The sequence below is a fragment of the Meles meles genome, chromosome 2 (assembly GCF_922984935.1).
Source record: "Meles meles chromosome 2, mMelMel3.1 paternal haplotype, whole genome shotgun sequence".
In the NCBI taxonomy this organism is placed as follows: domain Eukaryota; kingdom Metazoa; phylum Chordata; class Mammalia; order Carnivora; family Mustelidae; genus Meles; species Meles meles.
Genome location: NC_060067.1, coordinates 186517362 through 186541806, shown reverse-complemented (window position 1 = coordinate 186541806; position 24445 = coordinate 186517362). Strand labels below are relative to the sequence as shown.

The window sequence follows — 24445 nt, the reverse complement described above, 5'->3', positions numbered from 1 at the left end:
GAGATAGCTGAACCCTGGAAATAGTCCTTGAGATTTTGTGCATGTAACATTTTTTTGGAGTGAAGTCCCAAATCTTTAATCAGATTCTGTTAAAGAAGTTAAGAATGATTTAGGACACTATATTAAAAGTATATGCATAATGCATCAGTATGAATCTGGTGCTTTGCCAAAGTTAATAGAATTACTAGTAGATGAATAAGATATTTAGCATAATATTAAACAAAATAAGGTAGATCTTTCTATCAAACAAAAATAATAACAGACACTAACTGTTCAATGCAGGTCAATGTTTTGCCTCCTTTCGGATTAAAATTAACAGAGTTTCACGTTGTGACTTCAATCTTATCAGGGACTCCTAAAGCAAACAATAGCGCAGTATGAGAAACCTTGATTGTGTAACTTTTGCTCTGGCTGTTTTGGAAATAGCAAATGTCATTTTCTTATTGCCCACCTTCAAACAGTCATGACAAACTATTCTTACTGGGATTTTCAGAATAGCAACTGCACATTTTTATAAACGTTCATGATTTTTTACTGAAGTAGTACTGTTTGACAAAGCGTCTATTATTGATCATTATCATTAGTATGTTATTATCATTCTTATTCAAGAATTCTTCTCAGAATGAATAGTAAACGGGGGACAAAAACCCCACTTGGAAGAACTCCACTTAGAGCTCTGGCAACGCTCCTGAGGTTGGGTCCTCCCAGGAGAGCAGGAATTCAGTTTTCCCTCCTGCGCAACCACGCTTCCCAGGCCCGACGCCCCAGGAGCCAGCCGCGCGCCCCGCGCCCCGCGCCCACCCTCCCCGCCTGGGGGAGCGCACGCCCACGAGGACCCGCGCTCCCCCAGGCCGCGGACCCACCGCGCGGCGCAGCGGCCGGACGCCGCCTAGCCGGAGGGCTGGCCAGAGCAGCCGGGGCTGTCCGGGCGCGGGGCGGCCCGCGCGGGGGAGGGAGGAGGCGGCACCGCCCTGCCCCGCGCCCCGCCCCCGGCGCGGCTACAGAGAGGGGCGCCCACGTGCCCAGCCCGCCTTCTGCAGCGCAGCGGCCCGGGCGCTCCTCTCCGCGCCGACCAGCGAGGCGGCTGCAGCTCCTTCAGCCTCCCGGAGCAGCGGGCCCCGACACGCTCCAGCCGCTCGTCCACCACCGCCCCCTCGGCGCGGCCTTAGCACTTCCCCAGTAAGTTGCCAAGTGTGCTGCCACGCGGAGGGGCCGCCGGCGAGGGGCGGCCTGCGCCGAAGGGGAGAGGGCTGGCCGGGGGCGCGGAGGGCAGCGTCCGGCTGCGCGCAGCTGCCCCGAGACCGCGCTGCCGCGACTCGGAAACGGACAGTCCCCGGGCGGCGAAAGGGGGCTGCCGCCGCGGACCTCCGTCTCGAGGGCTGCGCCTCGCCCGGGCCAGCCCGGTGCAGCCGCGTGTGTCCCCAAGGCATCGGGGTCCGCGGCAGCTGCGAGGGTCGCGGCGACTGGGAGACGGCGGGCACTTCTTGCGGGAGCTGTTGAGGCGCTCTTGTCGGGGGGGGGGGGAGGCTGGGCACCCATCTCCGGGGGCGCAAACCCGCTCTCCCCCGTCCTGCGCACTGAGGGGTCCCCGAAGTCGCCTTCCAGAGATTCTTGGTTTAAATGTAGAACAGCGCTTGGAGCTCTGGAAGCCTTTCACGTCCTAGATCTGACCGGGTCTGGTAGGACAGTTGTAAAATGTTGCGATGTGTGTTTGGGGGTACTTGGAAGTAATGGGTGGAGTTTTAAGCACGTTTGAGATGGGCTATAGATACCCCTTTAAGCCTCTTCCATGCAGTCTTCAGCTTCGAACGCGAAATGCCATTCTTGATGCTTAGGCGACCCCAAGTCCGTCGCCTCAGAATACCCATTCCTCCCGAGAACTTTCCCACATGCACAGAAGCGTAGAACCCAGGCCAGGGAGTAAGGTCTTCAGAGACGATGTCTTCAAGATATTTAAAAATACGCCCACGAGTCCTACGCGTCTTTGTAAGTGGAAACAGTGCCTAGATTTCAGGAGTAAAAAGGTTCAGCCTATTCAGACTTGCCTACATTTATGCAGAACTGCCTCCAAAACGATGTAGTTGACTTTTAGGACTGGTCGCAGGTTCAGAAACTTTCATCCTTTTAATGAGGGGATATCGTCAGATTTTATTCACCTAGAGCTCTCCGAATGCTGGCGGGGGCTGGCATGTCGAGCGAGGGTGTATGTGACCTCTGACTGATACTTTTGCACTCTTGCCTCAACCAGTCCTTAAAACTTCAGTCGCCTCTTTCCCCCCGTAAACTTTTATAATAATCATCTCCCCAGGAAATTGTAAGCAATTGTGTTTGTGCTCCTTTTCTAAGGGATGTGCAAGATAAGAATAATTTAAGTGTATACATTCTGATAGCTGCTTTTTCCCTTGTAAATTAAATCCTTTCTTCTTTCGGTTGCACTAAAGCTTGAAATGAAATGATCTTTTGGTGCAGAAGCAAATACGCATTTAAAAATTTTTTCCTTTACTAAAAAGTTCCTAGTTATTTATTCTGGGTTAACCCTGGGAGGCTGCATATTTATTAGGATTTTTTTTTTTTTTCCCCAGTTTTCTCCCTTGCCCTCACTTGGTTTCCACATTGTGCCTGACCGGGGAATGTCATTTACCTTAAGGCGTTTTAATCTTTAAGGGTGTGCCATGGCCTTGGAGACCAGAGTAAAACTCTGCCTGATATCCCCTGGGATCCAGTTTGCAGAATCTTTGGCCTCTTTAGCATGTTGTCGGCAAAGCCCTTTTGATTCCAAAATCTCTAATCATTATCAGTGGACTTAGAGTCTGTTAAAGAGAATAAGAGGCTGGGAGGGGAGTCAAGGTAGCTGTTGGTGTTTGAAAAGTCTGAGAATACTCTGGAGTTTTTCATCTTATATTCTCATATATGTATTTTTTAGATTTTCTTGATTTATTTGTCAGAGAGGGAGGGAGAGAGAGACAGAGAGCAAGCACAAGCAGGGGGAGCTACAGGCAGAGGCAGAAGCAGGCTCCATGCTAAGCAAGGAGCCCAGTGTAGGACTAGATCCCAGGACTCTGGGATCATGACCTCAGCCGAAGGCAGCCGCTTAACTGACTGAGCCTTTTTTGTTTTTTGTTTTTGAACATTTGTGCCTGAAGAATTTTCAAGGTCTTGCTTTCCGCTACACACCTACTCATCTTTGCAGAGTTGGAAAGTGCATGGTCTCCATTCTGCATGGCCCACCTTTTGTTGTCCTACTGTAAAGTTCTTAGTGCTTCTCTTGGCTCTTCTGGCCAGACCTGAGCCGTCATCTGTGGCTGTTTCTGTTCTTTTCAGCCTGCTTTTTCAAAGGGACTATCTCCTATAGTTTTCCTTCAGTGAGTTCTCTGTTTAGCCTAGTTTCTAGCTTCCCTTCTGTTTTATTTGCTTGCTACTCCACATATCCCTAGCTATATACCAATATTAGTATTTTTTTTTAAGTGTTCAGGGCCATCTGCTGGTTTTACTTTGATGCCCTTCAGTGACTGACTTTCAGAACAGAATATTGAAAATATCCTATGTGGCTGGTTGTTTTATTATTTTCCCAAGCATGATATGAACACGTTGATTTTTTTTTAAAGATTTTATTTATTTGACAGACAGAGATCACAAGTAGGCAGAGAAGCAGACAGAGAGAGAGGAGGAAGCAGGCTCCCCGCTGAGCAGAGAGCCCGATGTGGGGCTCCATCCCAGGACCCTGGGATCATGACCTGAGCCGAAGGCAGAGGCTTAACCCACTGAGCCACCTAGGTGCCCTGAACACGTTGATTTTTAAGGACTGTGTTCCTGTATACCACTTACTGGATGTCAGACAGGATGAAAGTGACATTTCCAATTGGATATATTTCTGAATGTTCACATATTTAGTACTGTGTGCCTCAGTTGAATATTTTGGCATCCAACTGAATATTAAAAAACTCAGCTAACTGTAGGACTTCCCTTATTGGTAGAACTCATTTAAATGGTTTGGAAAATCTGTGTGGTTAACTCATTTCTATACCTTTAATCTGAATATATAAAACCATTCCGATAAAGCCTTGATTAAAAAAACCTAATGAAATCATTCTTTTCATTGTCTTCTGTTTTAATAACATTTCATTCTATTGCCTAACACAATATCGACACAACACATACTCAGTATGTCTTATTGTTGAGTGAATGCCAACTGATTTCAATAATTTGAGAAAGGGTGTTATGTTATGTTCAAATATATATTCAAATATATATTTCCTCATTGAAAATTACTGGGTCTCTTCTTGGTACTAGGCACCAGACCAACAAAAGTAATGTGTGGCTCCAATTTTGGAAGGATTATTCGGGTAGTTTGCATTTGGGAAACCCTTCATTGAGGGATTGATGAGTAGTTATTTTGTTGCTGTAATTTTATATCAAGTAACAATACCTGTAAACAGATGACTTGAGCACCATGTACACCAGAAAGCAAGAATACACTCTGTCTTATATGGAGAGGACGCTGCTTTAAGTTCCATCCTCAAAAGTACTTATGCTTGACATGTTTGTTTTGACTGGTAGTTATATATTTGTCCTGATTCTTCTTGCATATTCTTTTGCTTGCCTTTTTGGCTTTTGTTTTAGAAGTGGTGTTTGTGGCTTTGGAAATATTGTAGATGCCATTGACAAAACTAAACCAACAGCTGGGGGTTCATTTCCACCAGGCTCTCAGTAGTCCTCCAGGTTCTCAGTAGCTCAGTTAGGATAATCAGAACATGATTTATCTATTAATTTTTCTTGTCCAACTTAATAAGCATATGTTAATCTGTGGAAACACAGAGTGCACTGTTGTTTTTCTTGTGCTTATGGACTCTTAAACTTTAAATGTTTCTGGGAGTGGCCTCTGCTGCTGTTGAGTTAACCTTCTCATTGGTAAGTACCATTCGTATTGACTTTAAGATTTGAGTTAAAGCAGTTTTTGTTTAAAAGGCTGGATTTAAATAGGTGGGTTGCATCTCTTGGTTCCTATTTAGAATTTTACGCTGGATCTCTCTCTTCAGGGAAATCTGTGGTTCCGGTTTTCTGGGTGTGTATGGACATAAGTTGTTGAAACTCTTGGGGAGTTCTTACATCCAAGATGGAATCACCAGGCTACAGCGTCCTATGTGATGATTTCATTCTGCATATGTTATAAATTTGATTTCATGCTTCTCTCCATCCCTTTTCAAAAAATAAAATAAATAAAAACAAAATCCATACTCATTTCTGGTGCCGCATATTAGTACCTTTCTTTGCGAGCCAATCTGGGTCTCGGCCGTGAGACAGATGATATAAGAACATTCCTTAACCTTTTTTTCAGGAGTTTAAAAAAAAAAGCCCTATGTTGTATTCATTTTTGGAATATTTTGTGAACAATACACAGCAAAGAATTTTTATGTCCCTTGTTGATTCTTACTAGCTTTTCCCACAGTTCTGGGGAAAATTCTTTTCTTTCCTTAACCCAATCTGGCTTCAGGAAGCCTCCCTACGTCTTTATACAATTATATGTAATACAATCCTGTTTATGCCGTCAAAGCCTCCTTCCTAGTGAGCCTAGTGATCATGGTGGAGGGAGCTTCATGTCACAGGAATGCTGAATGATGCTGTAATTAAGAGGCTCTCATTTTATTCTTCTACTTTTGCCCCTCCCCCACTTTTTTTTTAGTTCAGATTTTAAGATAATTGGATGTGTTCTACTGAAAAATAAATACTCATCTCTTCAAAACAATTAAGAAAGTACACCTGAAAGTTTATTTTTTATTATTTTACTTCTGTGTAGACCAAAAAATGGTAAAGGAGTTGGTATTTTGATTATTAGAGATAAAGATTGGTTGGTTAGGGTCTTTTCTTGCCTTGGCTCTGGGTATCTAGCTGTTATATGGGTAAACAATGGTAATGATAATAGTCACTAGTGAAATAAGGGAGAGTGGAGGTAACCAATAGTGGAACTAAGTGACTGTGTGTTAAAACTTATAGGAAAAAATGGGGTCTCTTTGCATGTTCAGCCTTAGTTTTGTACATTCAATGTGTGCTGAAGGCAGATTTTCAGAATGCGATTCAATTTCTACTTTTAAAAGTCACACTACGATCTCTAGAACTTGAAATATATCTGAGTGGTAGGAATGTGAAATCATCTCTGTATCATATGGAGAGTTTATTTTCCCAAAGCATGTGGGTTATGTTCCCTCCCTCTCCCCATTCCTGCTATCTGGTTTCCAAAAGAAGGTATGCATTTGGTGGAAACAACTAGATTTGATTTTTTGTGAAACTAATATGCAAAATTTACTGTAACTCATACGCAGAATTTATAGTGTTTAGCAGTTGTGTGTGCATCCAAGTTACTGAATATTGTTTCGATACTTTAGGATTGCCTTGGAATAGGAAATACGACTTTGTCATTTTTGATTCTAAGAATATCTTATGAGATAATCTATTTGGAGTCTTCCATGAACAGCAGTTACTTAATCCATTTTGGATGCGTATGTGTTGTATGCATTTACTGCCCAGATCTGGAGTTCATTGTATGTATTTACTGCCCAGATCTGGAGTCCGTAGAGAAGCAAAGAATAAATAACTTGGCTCCTGTTCTCTGGGCGTTGATCACCCAGTGAAGGAGTTAACAAGTAATCATACGATGGAAAGGGAATGATAAAGCTGCCAGTTGAGTGACACAAATAGCTGAAGGTATCAGGACAAGAGATAACAATCTATTCTAAGCTTTACTTTTTTAAAAAAGTATGTGTTGTGTTTCTGACATTGACTAAATGCCCACCCAATTCAGGTATTATCATCATTACAGTTACTGCTATTGCTGTTAAAACCAATCTTCCTTCTCCTCTAGTTTCTTTTGGGTAAAACTTGAGTCACTTGGACTTGAATTTGGCTGAATAGTTATTCACCAAAATATGCATTTGGGAGGGCAGTAGTACTTATTATTAGTCTGGCAAAATTGTTTACTATTTATTACTCCAGACTTCTGGAAAATTATGTTTAACTGTAAATTCAGACTAGTCTGAAAGGTCTTAGAAGAATGTTAAAACCCATTAGGAGATTATATTTTAGATGGAAATCTTGAATAATAAAGCCATTCCAAAAGTGCAATCAAATTAAGGACATGAAATTTTTAATTTCTCACTCTAACAGTTGAGTTCTTACATTAGGCAAGCATGGCACATTTTTGCAAATGTAATGAGTTTAAAAACCCATCAAGAGCCTCTTAACAATGGAAAGATCGCAAGAGATCTTCATCCATCCTCCCATTACTGCTTCTTGCACAGAACATCCACTCAAGACCAGGAAAGCAGTCCGTGTCTCCACCTGAGTGACAGTTACAATATTTGCTTTCAGCTTGCAATGGACAAGGGATGGACAAAAAGTGCTGATGACTTGTCTTTCCCACATTAGAGAGGGAAGAGCTGATTTGTTAAAAGAAAGCACGTTTAGTTTAGTGTCCTACAGTTGACCTAGTAGAAGAAAAAAATATTTTATTTAAAATTTTATTTTAAAGATTTTATTTATTTGATATATAGAGAGAGATCACAAGTAGGCAGAGAGGCAGGCAGAGAGAGAGAGGGAAGCAGGTGATGAGCAGAGAATCCGATGCAGGGCTTGATCCCAGGACCCTGATATCATGACCTGAGTTGAAGGCAGAGGCTTAACCCACTGAGCCACCCAGGCACCCTAAGGGGGAAAGGAAATTTAAAGAGACTATAGAACCCAAATTATATTTCAGTTCCTGTCAGAGTTCTTGGGTGGTGCACAGAAGGTCTCCATGAAGACACGGAACCGAGTGCCACATTTTCACCTTCCAGGTTTCAAGATTCTTGTGAATATACCATTAAAAACAAAATGAAAACACCTGATGATTGTTCCTGAGAGGCGGTGGGGATGAGAAGGACTGGTATTTAATTTACATCTTTAGTTTACGAAGACAAACCTTATTAAAAATCTCTTCACAAAAAAATCACTTCACAAGATTTTTGTTTACTGGACCTTAGGTGCTAAGAATTACATTAATTCTAATTATTCATTTGTAGCATACTGTTGTCATGCCATTACTGACTGCTTCATTTCTGACCAATAAATATTCTAAGTTCTTGGGTTGATGGTGAGTGGATATTCATTGTATTATTGTTTTAAAATACTATATGAATAGAAAAACTTTAAATTTCTCCTAAACAAATTAGCAAATAAAAGTCTTTGCAAATATCTTGTATTGTTCCTTTAAGTAGAGAACATTTGTATTAAATGAAGTTTTCCCCTTTCAGTCAGAAAGGCAGCTTTCTTTAGATGGTGACTCTTTTTATCCTTTTGAAATTCACTTTGTGTTCAGTTCTGTATTGTTCCTGGTCTCTTGAAGCAGAGGATACTTACTACTTTCTCATGGGGCTCGTAGTCTACAGAGATGTTTGCAACTCCATAAAAATTCTAAATGAAAACTTACTGATAGTTTGTATCAACTTAGGTGTGGCTTCCTCTGGGAAAATCCTGTGCCCAATAAATTCAGGCTAGTCCGCCTAGCCTTTTTTTTTTTTTTTTTTAAGATTTTATTTATTTATTAGATACAGAGAGAGAGATCACAAGTAGGCAGAGAGGCAGGCAGAGAGAGAGGGGAAGCAGGCCTCTTGCTGAGCAGAGAGTGGATGTGGGGCTCCATCCCAGGAGCCTGAGATCATGATCTGAGCTGGAGGCAGAGGCTTAACCTACTGAGCCATTTTGATGACCATATTAAACAATACAATTTTACATTTGTGTTTGAATCCAACATCAACTTTTAAGGGGTTTCTTTAATTCTGTTTTTCCTTGAGCGGTTGATTGGAAGGATCCAGGGGTGAGATTTGACACTCCATCCAAACGGCTCCTTAACAATCTGAACTGTCTTGGCCATGTTAGGAATCTAACTCTTTTTTTCCCCCAGGGCAGCGTATGCATGAAAATGAAGTCATGTTGGCTGTGGCTAAGCAAGCAAAGTGAGATCGCTAGTTCAGGTTTGACCATGTTGCATTGTCAGCTTTGACAGGCTGTGTGGCCCTAGACTTATCTGAAGGAGTGACAAGAATAAGAAGCATCATCCAAGCCCAAAACCTACTGAGAGTTCACTTTTTTCATCACCTAAAACAAACAACACGACTGAGTTTTTCAGTGCATTTCAGCTTAGAGTAAAGAGTGAGTGCCCACTCTGTGCCCTGAGGATGTGCCTTATGAATGAGATGCTCTGGTGGCTCACAGTTTAATCACTATGGAACTCAGTGGCATTCAGAGTTACTTCCCTACCAAAGCCTCTTCTCTTTGGCTTCTCAATGTATATGACAAATGTACATGAACTTTTTTGTAAGGGAAGATAGCAGAATCATTTAATGTATTAGTGTAATCATAGTAGAATCATCTTAATATTTATAACTTGAGGTCCTTGCTATTGGAGCAGTCTCTGAAATTTAACTCTCCAACTCTTAAAAGATTGGACAAGCAAATCAAGTGGAAGAATAAAGAGATTCAGGTTGGAAAGGAAAGGTTGCATTGACTTACTGTCTTTTTAGTGGAAGGTTTCATGACAAGTTTCGTACAATTTGGATCAACTGTCTTTGAACAAATAGTACTTACAGTTTTTTGATAGAGAAGGAGCCCCTCCTTCTTCTGTCCATTCTGATTATGTTTCTGTTTTCATGGAAAAAAGAAGAACCACACATGAAAAATACAAATTCCCCTGTTAATTTCTGTAATGTATCTGGCAGTTTAAGCTGTCCTGAATTCATACCTAGGGTTTTAGGATCCCACAGGATGAGAATCCTGTGATCCAGAAGCCATTTCAACTCCTTAGAAAAGTATCTTAGGAGAGGATGTTTTGGGGCAGGGTGGGGCCTTTTTGGGTCATACATCCTTTTGTCTTGCTGGTCGAGGGCTGTTCATCGCCTCCAAGGAGGAGCTGAGAAAAGGCTCAGAGGTAAGTGTGGCTCCAGTTAAAAGCTGTGATAGTAACCCAGTGAAGACCATTCTCATTTGTGCCATCACGGAAGCAGTTGCCCAGCGTCAAATAACACTTAGGACATCAGTTATCTCCACATGATCATCTATCTTCCACATTCTCAGATCTACAGATGTCTATGTCCGGCAATGGACCAGGAAATAGATTTGATTCTAAACTTAACTGAGACCACTTTAACTGAATAGTTGTAAATATATACATAAATGGGAAAGAAAAAAATAATGCATAGGAATAGTCAGTGCCCTCTTTTCCCATCTAAATCAGAGCATCTTTAGAGAGACATTTGAAATCTAACCTTAATGTGTCAGTGTCAGTCCGGTGCAGGTTTTCTTATAGAAAGCTCTGGAAGTTAAAAAAGGTACAGTTTAATGGATCTAACGAGGTCGTGCTGAATTCAAGAGTGACTAGAAAGCAGCCCTGTAGATGCTTAATAATGTGCCTAACAAAGAACGAGATTTTAAAGTGGATTTCTGTACTGAAATTCTTGTCTTTCACAAAACTTGATAAGTGTTTACGATTTGTAATATTTCGTTGCAAAGAGCTGTCTTTAAGTACATTACGTACATTGTGGTTGTGTAGGTGGAGTAGGACTTGTGTATGCAGTATTCATCAAGAAAAGAGCACAAAGCACATTTGCATGCCATTGAGAAGCAGCAGTGGGTGTTGATAAAATTTGTAGTACTAGAGCTTTGCAAACAGATCTTGGGCGGGTGCCTGTTTTAAACTCTCCTGAGAAACAGTTTCACCTTTAAAACCAAAATTACTCTTTTGTTAGATGATAAGACATGCAGAGGGCTTGGTATCCCAGAAATCTGGTTCTACTGCTGGGAAAAAATGGCGAGATACTGTTGTGATAGCTGGTTTTGTATTCCAAATCCTAAACTCAACAATATGTGGAAAAACTGTCCTGTGGACAGTTCCTGCAGTTTCTGAGTTCTTGGCACTATGCATAAGTCAGCTAAACACGGTGATAGACCATTTTGGAAGACAAGGAGGTAACCTCCTGAGAATGACATTTTAGACCTCTCTTTTTAAGGTTAAGAAATTGACATCTTCAGAAGTGTAACTTATCTGAGGTCGGAGAGATAGGCCCAGAGTCAAGACTTGATTTTAAGATTTTGGTGTAGTAAAAGCACTGTTTTATATCAGACTGTTCTGCTTCTGAAAGCAAATCAGAATCATAATATACCAGTTATGTGGTAGGAATTTTATAAGTGGGAATCAAAGCACAACTTTAGCGTAATTTTTAAAATTTTCTTGGAAATTAACATTTGAATAAGATATTTTCATGTAGTGGCACTCTTGTGATGTGAATAATTTTTTTTTAATGGCTTGCTTTTCCAAAAAAAAAGGAAAAATGTCATCTTAACCTGAAAATAAAATGACTTTAAATGTGGGTTTTAAGCTATCTAAAGTCATTACGATTTAAACCTCCTCAGTGATGCTTTTTAGCAAGTTCTGTTTGGAGTGCTATTGTGCTATCTGGAAAAATAGGGGAAAAAAACTGTTTGATATTTCTTTCTTTCTTTTTTTTTTTTTTTACTTTTTCTGATTATCATAGGTAACAGATGGTTTGCACTTAGTTCAGTGAACCAAACAAAGAACAGACTTTGCATAAAATTTCTGTTGATAGTGCATTTTATCTCACTGAAATGGGTTGTATGAACCTTCTGTATAATGAACAGCATATTTACATTATTCTGGTCATTTTTGCTGCAGAGTTCAAAATAAATGTGAAGGATAAACCTAGCATTGCCACTTTAAAAGTTATACAATATTTAAAGTATTTTTAAATTTTTACTACAATGCAAACTCTAGGCACGTTTCATGCCCGAATACTTTTAAAACTGATGAATTGCTCCAGTGACTGTGAAAACTGCAGGCACTTTGATGTCAGTGCACGACATTGGAATAATAGTAACTTAATGTTTTTAAGGATTTGAAACCTTAAGCCCTCAAGAACCCCATCATGTCTGTAATCCCCCAATTTTGAAATTATTAAGTCCGGTTGCTAATGTTTGACTTTCTGTTGATCGACTCTTGTGTGACGTCAAAAGGTGCGGGAGGCCAGCGGGTTGATGTGGCTGCCACGGGGGGTGACTTGGCAAGTGGGGACGCAGACAGCAGCTGCAGCTGGTGCAAGTGGTAATGGAAAGCCCAGTTGAAAACTTGACTTCATCATGCACAGTTTTAATACATGACCCACTAGATCAGGGGAACCGGTAAAGTTAAACCATATAATTTCACTTATAACTTTGTATGCATGAATCAGAATTCAGGCCGTCTTCAAGAAGTGGAAGAAAACTGCTCGTCTTATTGAACCAAGTGTAATTTCTATTACACGACATAAAAGGTGAAAAAAGAATACAAGAATCTGGGGCACCTGGGTGGTTCAGTGGGTTAAAGCCTCTGCCTTCGGCTTAGGTCATGATCCCCAGGGTCCTGGAATCAAGCCCCACATCGGGCTCTCTGCTCAGCGGGGAGCCTGCTTCCTCTTCTCTCTCTGCCTGCCTTACTGCCTACTTGTGATTGCTCTCTGTCAATTAAATAAATAAAATCTTTAAAAAAAATGCAAGAATCCTTGTTCTTTTTTTTTTTTGGCCCCCAACAAAATGATGTATGTAAACTAGTGTTTCCAGGTAGAGAAAGTAATTTTTCTCCAGTGTCCACTTCAACAGAACTAGACTGAAATTATTTCCTGAATTGAATTTTCCACACCTTTGAAGGCATCAAACACAGCATTGCTGGTTTTAATAAATCATGAGATTTTTAGGCTCAGAAGATGCCTGTCCCATATCATTCCAAGCAGAATCATGCCTAACTATTCTGCATAGATGTATGTACCATGGAAGAGTGAGCTGGAGATTGTATGTGTGCAGACTTCTACAGAAAAGTCAAAATTTCCTAACTGGAAACATAAATGATGATTTTTTCATATTTAAAAACAAATGCTGAGAATATCTACAGCTGTAGGAAAAAAATCCACATTTTTCTCTTTCTTAATTCCCAGTAAATGCTGATTTTTTCCAACTCTATTTCAGTATTTTAAAAAAGAGGAGCTTAGAGCATCAGAAGATCCCTTAAACTCCTTTCCTGCTGTGGAAGAAAAGTGGCAGGTAAAGTGTTCCTATTTATTATCCTCTAGGTTTTCCCATCAAGAGCTTCTTGATGTCTTTTCTGACCCTATCCAGATAAAATGCCACTCAGATGTTAGAGACCCTGATATGTAGTTGGGATGTACTGGGGAGTGGGGGCAGGGGCCGCTGTAGCTGCTTAAGATAATTCAGCTTGTAATCAAGGAAGCATTTACAGCAGACTCCAGGTTTTCTCCTCTCCCCCACTCCTCTCAGTCCCCTTGTCCTCTTTCCTTCATCCCTCTCCTTCCCCCTCCCCCTCTTGGTCTCCTTGTCCTCCTCCCTGTCCTCTTCCTCCCCCTCCTCCCCTTTCATTCCCTCTTGCCCTCCCCCTCCTTGTCTTCATCCCCTTGTCCTCTTTCCTTTTCCATCTTCCCCCTCCCCCTCCTCCCTCACCATTCTTCTTTTAGTTGGAAGTGAATGGGCCAACTGTCTAGTTAAACCTGAGCCTAGTGCTCAGCAGAGCCTCAGTTGTCAAGGCTGAACTCCTTTGTAGACCATGCTCTGGGTGTCATCCTTAACTGGCTGCTGCTGTCCTTGGCACGCGGGTTGTGTTTTCTCCTTTGGATAAGGTCAGCCTTGAAGAGCATTGTTACATGCACTTGGCAGAGACTTTGGGGAGAACACTAGTGTGTGGGGAAACCAGCATCACTATCTGCCTTCCCTCCTCTGCCTCGTTCTCTTCCTATACTCCCTCTCCCTCAAGCCTGACTTTAAATGCTAACTTTAGGAGAATGGGCAAACTTTTCAAAGCATAAAAATGAACAGTGAATATAGGGAGGGTAATTGTGTGACTTTTAAAGAAAAATCTACATCTTCATCCATTTATAGCCTCCCTTTAACTTTGCGTGGAAGAGCACCTTGTAGTTATTCCAAAAAAAAAAAAAAAAAAAGCCAATGTGTTTTCTCAAGAAGTTCCCCTGTGAGTCATCACCTTTAGTTACTGCTTTTCCAAATAAATGGAGCTAGTTTATGACCTGAATTAGAGTTAACATGTTACTGCTTTTGAAAATCCTGTTATTACCAGTTACTACATTTGTTATTGTTATTCAGGGGATACAGTTCAGTGAATTAGCTTTGTATTCAAGTAATATCTGTCTCGAAAGCCTTAATCAACATATGTTTTAAAAATTACTACATTTAAATGACATCTCCTGGCAGAACATAGTTTAGATCAGCTTTTCAAGGGCAACAGACATTTTATATGAACTTGCTGCTGCGGGGTACTAAATTGGGGGTTTTACGAAGCCCAAACAGCAACCTGTCATTGAAAAAATTTCCCATTTACAACAGACTCTGAAAGCTAAAACTGAGAGAGTTGGAACCTCTACTAGGGCCACTTCTTGACAAACTGGGACATGTGGAACCAACAATGGACAGCATTAGTTAGCATTTCTAACCAAATGAAGTCTTTAGCTCATTGGCCCAAAGAAAACTTTGTAAGCTTTATAATTTCTTTTTTGTTTGTTTGTTTTAAAACATGTGGTCACTCAGTAGTTACGGAATGCCCACCAAGGGCAGAACTTTTCTGTGTACTCAGACGCAGACACAAAATTAAGCCCTTAACACTTAACACTCTATGTCAATATTACTAGTATCTCTATACCCAAAACAGAGTAACAAATGACATGGCTTTTTTTCTAAACCCTAGGGGCATATACTCCAATATCTGTCATTAAAAAATAGAACCCAGGGTGCCAGGTTGGCTCAGTTGGTTGAGCATCTGACTCTTGGTTTTGGCTCAAGTCATGATTCCAGGGTTGTAAGATCAGCCGGCGTTGGGCTCTACACTCAGCGAGGAGTCTGCTTGGAATTCCTCCTCCTCTTTCCCTGCCCCTCCCCCCAACACTTGTACACACTCTTCTCTCTGTCTCTCTTTCTCTCTCGTTCTCAAATAAAAAATATAGAATCCCAAGTTGTTCTGGAACAAACTATATGTAGACTTTCTGAACATTCCTAAAGTCTTTTTTTCTTCAAAAACTTTTTTTAAATTATGTTGAAATACACATAGCATAAAATTTATTGCCTTCACCCTTTTTAAGTGTACATTTCAGTACTGTTCATTCACATTGTTGTATAAGCAATCTCTATAACCTTTCCATTTTTTAAGACTAAGCTCTCTACCCATTGACTACTTATTTTTCCTCTCCTCTCAATCCCAGATAATCATCATTCTATGGATTTGACTACTGTAGATACCTCATATAAGTGGAATCAAAGAGTATATGTCTCTTTGTGACTGGTTTATTCAGTTAGCATAATGCCCACCAGGTCCATCCCTGTTGTAATATGTGCTGGAATATCCCATTTTTAAAGACTGAATAATATTCCATTGTGTGATTAGACCACATTTTGTTTATTCATTCACTTGAAAAGAACCCTTGTCAAAGGATTCTTAGATTGATTCCATCTTTTGGCTATTGTGAATAATGTTGCTATGAACATGGATGTGCAAATATCTTTTCGAGTCCCTGTTTTCAGTTCTTTTGAGTATAGGCTCAGAAATGGAAAATTGCTGGATCATATGGTTATTTTATTTCTAAATTTTTTAAAGAATTGCTATCCTGTTTTCCATAGTGACCAAACCATTTAAACCATTTTACATTCCCACCAACAGTGCCCGAGGATTATAATTTCTCCACATCCTAACACTTATTATTATCCTTTTTTTTCTTTAGCAACCATCTGAACAGGTGTTAAAGTACTTTTATAGTTACAAATTATCTCTAAACTAACTAAATAAATAAAAATAAAATCATGAGGTATTTTACCTTCATTCATACAAAAAGAAGTTTAAAATATTGCCTGGTTATTTTTCTAAGATTTAAGAAGTTTCTGTTGATTCTCGGATCAGTTGCCTTTTGTATACATCTATGTAATAGCATAGGTCGATAAAGAAAGTTTTGAGCTTATCTCAACTCACAAATAGCGTGTAAATATCAAGGATGTACATGCTCCACTCTTAAAGGATTACTTGGGAGCAGAAGCCCTTCTTCACATTCATGAAGCTTCCTTGACCTCACAGAGGCTCCCACTGATTTGGTTCCAGTTCCCTGGGTCCAGTTCCCTGGGTCATTTGTAATGGCAAATGAATGAAACCAGTTAGTGCAAAATAGTAAGGTATATGGTGAACCAGAGAGCAATCTTTTAAAAATACCACCTGCACTAAAACATAGGTTGGGAGTTGGGAGGAGCAGCTGATGAGGAACCCAGCAGAGTCCCTGACACTGTGAAAAGAGTGTGGCATGAAAATGCAGCCCAGGAAAAAAAATCTCTTTTTACTCTAGCTCTCTTTAAATATGCCAGGACACACTGTATGCATTCCAAAAATCTTTTCCCCTCCCAAAAATGCACGTGGAAAAGAAGAAGTTGGGAAATAGTAGCAGCGGCTGCGGCAGTTGACTCCTTGCATTGAATTCTGGAGTAACTTAAACTTTTAAGTTTTCCAGATTTCCCTCTCCTCTTAAAGCTATCCTGAGTGGAAACAAAACTCAGTCTTGCCGGGGGGCAGGGGGGAATCTTTTCCCTACTTCTTAGTCTCTGTATTCATCTCTTAGGCTAGCTTCACTATACTTTCATTGAGCCGAAAATGTGGTCTCGTGAAGATGATCAAGTAAAGCCTCATCATCCAGCAGATGCTACTTTTTCAAAGTCATGAATCACAACTACCTGAAGTCTTGGAAGCATAACAGTAATGAAGATAAAGGCAGTGGGACTCTGATAAATTTTACTGCAATGAGAAAGATAAAATCTGTTAGTTGTGAGATCTGAATATTCCTGGTGTTTAGCATCATTGTTGTCTGGGCCAGAAAAGTAAAATTAGATAGAGTTTTGTTTTGTTTTGTTTTGTTTTGTTTTGTTTCCTTCCTGGTCTTGTAGGACATTGCTGTTTGCAGGGACATTGGTGGAGGCAGGACCTGCTGCTGTGAATTAAATATTCTCTACAGGGGAATGGGGAAAGAAAGAGGAATCACAGTTGCTAGCCTGAAAATAGACTTGTTGCATCAGGTGAACCTTTAAACTTGAGAACTGTTTACCGAATCAATATTTATTTGATCTGAATAGCAGATATGTAGTGGTGTAATACCCCTTGACACATTTCCAAAGTCATCACTATTATGAGCACATACCTTTTGGGTTTTTTTTGTTTTCTTTTGTTTTCTAGTCACTGTGCATTTACATGATTGCCATGTTTTTGAGACAAGGATGTTGATTGGGATGGAAGATTTTTTGGCAATATGGACTTTGGTGTAAATTGTCTACCTACAATCTTGACTGTTGGTTTATACATATGCAGAGAATCATGAAAAGTGTAGGTTATTTCAGCCACAAAAAAGAAATCCTATCATTAAATCAGAGAATCTGAGTTGGCAGATACCTTAGCTAATACCCTTTTAACGATACCTGGTTCTGCGAATTTCTGAATCATTCTGAATCACCTGTCCTGTGTTAAAAATAAATGACAGAAATCTGACACCTTTATTGGTAGGCAGCTTCTTATGGGTAGAAACACTCTTAATTAGGGAGGTCTGCATTTTATTGGGTCAATATTTTAGTCTTCTTTATATTATATCCTTTATTTGGAGTTTTGTGTCCTGTGTAATATAGATAGTATTACTGTCTTGCTTACACATTGCCATTCACATATCTGAAGAAATATCGTTTCTAAGTCTTCTTCTTCCCCCCAAGAGTGAAAAGAAGCTAAATGTAGAACAAGAACCAATTTATTTTTCATAAGTTCTTTGCTTTTTGCCAGACGCCTTTCTCGTGTATTTAATCCTTGTAGCAGTTCTGTTTCAAAGATGGAAAGATGGAGACTCCGGGGACTTGCCCAGACCCAGGGCTGGTAACTCTTAGGCTTATAGGCTGGGCTAAGAGGAGGGGTGTCTCTGGGCCCCAGCTCTATCCCTGTCTTTTATACCCAAAAACCTGCTGCTGCTTTCATTGCTCAAGTGGTCACATGGTTTCTGGACCCCTCACGATATCCCGGTCATTCTTTACTGGACGTACTTGGTCAACGTTTAAGAAAAAGATAGTGACAATCATCCATTCAGGAATTACTTGAGCATCTACTATGTACCAGGCACTCTAGGTATTGGGAATACACCAGTGAACAAAGCAGTCCAATGAAATCTCTGCCCTTGTGAAGCTTCCATGTTGTGAGGGTTTACATGGAGGCTGGGTACCCCATAAGCAGTACCCAAGAGGAGTTTGGAACTGGAGACCACAGAGTTAGAGCAGATGCTCTGTGCTGCTAAGGAGTTAAGTGGGAATTCTATGTAAAATGTTAAATGGTGTGTCAAATACGTATCTAACATCTCTGCTCATTTCTCCCTTTTCATCCCTCCAGACAGATTCCTTCTGTGGATTTAAAAAAATAATGTTGACTCCTACTGCATTACAACAGTTAATTCCCAGGCATAGAACGAGGCCACAGAAAAACTTTTGGTAATAGAAGGGAAACGTGCTTGATATTATCAGAGGCCATTTGGAATAAAATCTAAACAAAATAAAAACATGAAAAATGTGGTTTATAATAACAAAAGACTTCATTTGTTTTGAAATAATGTTTTGAATTTAGAAATACGGGGAGAATGGAGAATATTAGCTATTTGAGAACCCAAGACATGGGTAAAGAATGAACTAGATAAATTATATAAAATTAATATAGTGTTTCAGAAAATGTTGTATGTTTTGGGGTTTTTTTTTTTTTAAGATTTTATTTATTTATTTATTTAAGATCGCAGGCAGGCAGAGAGAGAGAGAGGAAGGGAAGCAGGCTCCCTGCTGAGCAGCGAGCCCCATGTGGGGCTCAATCCCAGGACCCCAGGATCACGACCCGAGCCGAAGGGAGAGGCTTTAACCCACTGAGCCACCCAGGTGCCCCAAAAATGTTGTATGTTTTAATAGAATCAGTAAAATCCCCAGTTTTTTTATTGCAAGAAGCCTTCTTAGATCACTGGAGGTTTTTGTAGCTAGAAGAAATGAGTTTTAATATATGTTAAAAATTTTAATGAAAACATAAGTTATGATGCTTATTTGTTCTTCCTGGCTCCTAAGACTTTTCCTCCATTGCTGATATTTTAATAATTCTTATACTTTCAGTCTTAAGATGGTAGTGGTTCATGAGTTCGGAGGGTGACACTCTATCGGCGATAAGGCTTTAAAATCCCGAAGTGATTTGCACATATTTTTGGCACCATCTTAATGACAACCTCCAGATTGTCTTTCTTTCATCATTTGGGTGTCAGATGGGCTGCCGGGAGCATGAGAACAGTAAGAATTCGGCACTTTTTTTTGACTTAGAGGAATGGGCATGTATGTTGGAGCTCTACAACCTTAGGTTCAAATCTGGCTCTGAGAGATCTTAGGCAAGTATCTGAACATCTCTGAGCAGCAGCTGTCCGTCTGAAGGAGAGGCAGTGCTTGCCCTGAGGTGGTTATGAGGGATTAATGGAGAAACGTACGTCAGGCACCCAGATCCTAATGGGAGAGCTGTGCATGCCCCCAACTATGCTTTTTTATTTTCAAATCTCAAAGCCTGTGGTAAAATGAACCCCCTCTTTTAACTGTTTTGTTTTGTTTTGTTTCTCCCCAGTGGATAGTCTCAAATATGTATTCCTTTTCCTTCCTTTTTGTTTGCTACACGACCTCCAGAACTAAAGGGAGGGTATCCTACAACTCCATCCACTCTGGGTTCCTCCTCTGCATGCTATATTGAGCTCAGTGAGGTCACCATTCACAAACACTGGCTTTACCCAGGCTGTGGGGACAAGTTTCTTTCCTTAAGGCACACTCTGGATAGTGTTTCAGCTCAGTTTAGAATGTGTGCTTCATAACTGGACTATTTATTGGCAGAGGACTGCCTCTGCTTCACTTTCTGGGATGTGTTGGTTAGCGCTTCGCTCCTCAAACCACTGTTTCCTCAATCCCGCCCTCATCCTGGGAAACTGTCGGCTCTGGCAGAAATGTAAACTCTGTGCTTGTCTCGTTAGATGGTGCAGACCAGCCAAAAACTTCAAGGGCTGCCATGAGAAAGAAACCTTAGCAAAAAAAGAGGAAGAAAAGGAGAAGTAGTTCGTTTTTTGTTGTTATCTCTTAAATTGTGAGGCTTTATGACGTGGCTTCTAAAAAGCTAATGCTCACATTATGCTTTGTTATGAAGAGTCAGGCAGACTTGATTTTGTGTGCTGACTTTGATAGGTACTGGCTAGTATTTACCTCTCTATTTATCTCATCTATGAAGTAAGGATAGTGAGAGTACCTACCTCATAGGGGTATTGGGCAATACATGTAACGCACTTAGCCCAGCTGCTGAAACCTAGAATGCCCTTGATAAATGTGAGCGTCGGTACCAGCAGCAAAAGTAAAAGTCACAGAGGTGATCCATTTGCATACACTTTATGAATGTGTCTCATTCCAGGAACTTATCAGGACCCTTCTTAAATTTTATTTGTTATTGTTGTTTGCTTGTTTGTTTTTAGAGGGAGTGTGTGCCAATGGGGCAGGGGGAGGGGCAGAGAGAGAGAGAGAGAACCTTAAGCAGGCTCCACGTTCAGCACAGAGACCAGCACGGGACTCAGTCTCCCGATCCTGAGATCATGACTGGAGCTGAAATCAAGAGTTGGATGCTTAACGGACTAAGCCACCCAGGTGCCCCAAGACATTTCTTAAATTTTAAGTTGATGATTGAATTCTCTTTAAGGAGTATCAACATGCTTACTGCCCTTTTCTTTTCCCATTTTAATTGCCAGTTGCTTGCTCTGAACCCTGTCCCTTCCAGCTCTGTGCCCCCAGATCAGCCTCCGCTGTGGATGGAATTACTGGGCTCTTCTTTTGCCTCCGACACTACCTTATATGTAGGTGCCTGTTGCCCATTGCTTTTTGCCTCCCTCAGCTTTGCCCCAAACCCCCAGACCGTCTTCCCCCCCCCCGCTACTGCATCTTGTCCCCCTCATTTACATTAACGTCACTTATATACAGAAGATGAGAGTTTCTCCAGGTCTTCTGAGCAAGAGTGGCCAGGCTCCTCAAAGAGATGTTCACATTCAGGTTGCTAAACTGATTCTTTCTGACTGCTTAAAATATTCTCTACTTTGACTTCTCCATAAAGCCTTCCGGACTGACCCAAGAAGAGTACTTGCTGCTTCTTCTGTGGACCCTGGTAATGGATCCAGTCTACCATGACTGCCTACCAGTAGCACATGTCATAGAATCTTATCCTCAATCTTATTCCTCAACAATGAATTGGGGAAAATAAGAGTGTTCTGTAAAAAGAAATTATTATTGATTACCATACTGAAACACACAACTTCAATCTATATTTAGTTTTGAATACTATTTGGTATTGATTTTAGAATTGGTATCATTTTGAAACTTTGAAAAGCGACAAATGAGTTTTAAATCTTAAAACAGATTATGTGTAACAAATAGCAAATGTGTTTAAGGGGAGAATAACCAAAGGTAGACAGTTTCTTACTATGGCATACATTTCATCAACTATTTCAAAGCAGAGTCCTATCAAGTTTAGAGATACATGGAAGATGTATTTTTATTTATAATAATATATGTATATGTAAAATCTTTAATTCTTTCAATTAAAAAATTGAAAGAAATTAAAAAATTTCTTCAACACAAAAAGTGTTAAAATTTTAAAAAATGTTAAACAATTAAAAATATTTTAGTATATTTTTCAGTTAAGGGGATGTGTGGTACGTTCCGAAGGGGTTATATGAAGCTACATAGAACAAAGTTTCTGCCCAGCAGGTTTATCAAATGTGTATGTGCTGAGGAAAGTGATAAGCCAAATACATATGGTGCTCTAGTCTAGGGCACAGGTGCTGAATGCCATATCCAGAGAGGTGCCGACAGGATATATAGTCCATAAGGACTCCTCAAATAGAGATCACTTCCACTTGTGGGGATTAAGAGAAAGTTTCTTGAAGAAGGTAGGATTTGAAAAAGACTTAGAAAGAAAAGGACATCTGGAAAGGAAAAGGAGATTAAGAAGATATTCTTTTTCTTGGAAGGGAAACAGCATAAGCAAAGGACTCTGAAAAGTATAGGGCCTATTGACAAAATAGCCCATAACTCGCCTTGACTGACCTAAGGTGGGATGGAACGGGAAGGGGGCAGGGGACCTGGGAAAGAAAGAAGGAAAGAAGAGGAATACTAGTAATAGCTCACATTTACTGAGTACATACTCTGTGCGAGGCACTGTTTTAAGCACTTTACTTGTATTCACTGATTTAATCATAAAGAGGATAAGGCTCATAGAAATATAGATTGGGTTCACAGTTTGGGCTTTGGGGAGAAAAGATGTTTGAATTTTGATGGGCAGTGAGGTGTATGAATTGCCCCAAGGAGTAACTGAGCTCCTGTGATGAGTTGAGGCTACGGGAATGAGAATGATACTCACTGATGTTTTAAATTGAGGTAATTGGGCATAATTGGGAAGTCCCATGAGCAGTAGTGTTAGCATTTTTATATTTACAGATTTCCAAGTCTTCAAAGAAAGAGATCTTTTTAAATAGAGTGGCATGTTTATTTCATATTCCAGTATTGATTTGTGACTACAGAGCTGCTATATAAAAAAAGCTTTTAAGTATCTTAAAAGCAAATACAATCTGTTACCTGTTTTAAAGTCACTTAAAATTTTAACCTCAAGCTAAAATGTGTCTGAAATGACCTTTGTGAACCTACTTCAGGCTTAATCATAGTACTATAATGACATTAACTGTCACCGATTTGCTGATGTTATTACTTAGGCTAATATATATGTAAAGTAACTATATCTTTTTTTCTATTAGTCTTTTTTGTTGTCCTTGAGACTTTTTAGGGTACTTGCCTTTGAGGAAAAATATATTTAAAATACAATACTGTATATTTTGATAGAGGGAGGTCAAAAGACATTTTTTTTTCCCCCAGAAAAATGGAAGGAAAGCCTCACAGAGTCTAGGCAATGTTTGGCATACTTCAGCTGTGCTTTTCCCATGCGTGCATGTGTGCGTGCACGCACACACACACAGACACACACACGTGCTTGTTCTTTGTGATTGGTGGGAAGGGGACAGTGTAGGACTGGAAGAATTCACATCAGGTTCATTTGGGAGAGTTCTGATAGTCCCTTGATAGTTAATTCTAGGCACACGGTTTCTATCTTGTTAGTGTGTGTGAACGTCTTGGCTGAGGAATCACTGTGGGAGAGTTTGGCTGTCTTATCCATAGCAGATTGCCATCTTTTGAGGGCCTCTGGGCTCCTGCCCCTGGGCCAGACCGTGCTGTGAGGATGGCCATGGCAAGACCCAGCCCAGAGGTTGTGCCAGGAGCCCCAGAGATGGGCTTTTCCCTGGAAGAAGTGGCGCTGGGCTGGGCCTGGCCTCTTTTTGGCTTCCTGGCAGCAAGTCCTTCATTAGCATGAGTGCTGGGATATGCTTGGCTAAGGAGGAAAACCCAAAGCAAAGCCTTGAAGAAAGCCCAGCTGCTCTCGTGTCCATGGCCAGAATGATACATTGTTAGCCCGCCACGGATTGTAAAAGGAAGAAATCAAACCCGAATGTGAGGGCAAGTTCCTTAATGCTTTCCTCTCCCACTTTAAAGTTTTCTGTCAAGCAGCTTCCTTCTTAGGGAGATAGGACCCAGTGGGCTGTGTCCAGAAAATTGTATTTGGCATTTCTTTTAACTGAAGTTCTCTTAACGGAAGCTACAGAATATCAGACTGTGCTTTAAAGACAGGTTTCTTCAGCAACATTAGCTCTTCCAGGCAAGAAGACAAGAATGATCCAGACTATGCTTGATGCCCCAGACACTGAAAACCCTACTGGCCCCAGTGAAGCAAGGCTGAATATGCATATAGGGACCTGAGCATGCCATACACTCATTGGTACCACCTGGTAAATGGCTGAGAAGAGAGACTGGACAGGATTCTTGACTATATTTTATCACGTTTTCTCAGATGACCTCATAGAAATTGTTGTTTTTCTCCACATCTCCCCAGTTTTCACCTGCGCATATATATATGAACAGCCGAAATAAAAACTAGGTTCTTAGCCTCCCTTGAAGCATTGAATTAATCCTAGCTAATATCAAGTAAGGATAAGTGTCTTTTGTGACTTTTTCAAGTATATGTTTTTAAAAATTATTTTTATTAACATATAATGTATTATTAGCCCCAGGGGTACAGGTCTGTGAATTGTCAGGCTTATACACTTCATAGCACTCACCATAGCACATGCCCTCCCCAATGTCCATAACCCAACCCCCCTCTCAACACCGCCCCTCCCCCCAGCAACCCTTAGTTTGTTTGGTGAGATTA

At 40.6% G+C, this 24445-nt stretch overlaps 1 protein-coding gene across 2 annotated transcripts in view; it reads left to right on the top strand.

Moving 5' to 3' along the window:
• Positions 1-1040: 1040 nt before the first annotated feature.
• SLC7A2 (solute carrier family 7 member 2) overlaps positions 1041-24445 on the top strand; it is a 71839-nt gene continuing 48434 nt past the window's right edge. For both annotated transcript variants that reach the window (XM_045996536.1, XM_045996513.1), the window contains exon 1: positions 1041-1179. The gene's annotated coding sequence lies outside the window, so the exon portion shown is untranslated. The remainder of the gene's footprint in view (positions 1180-24445) is intronic.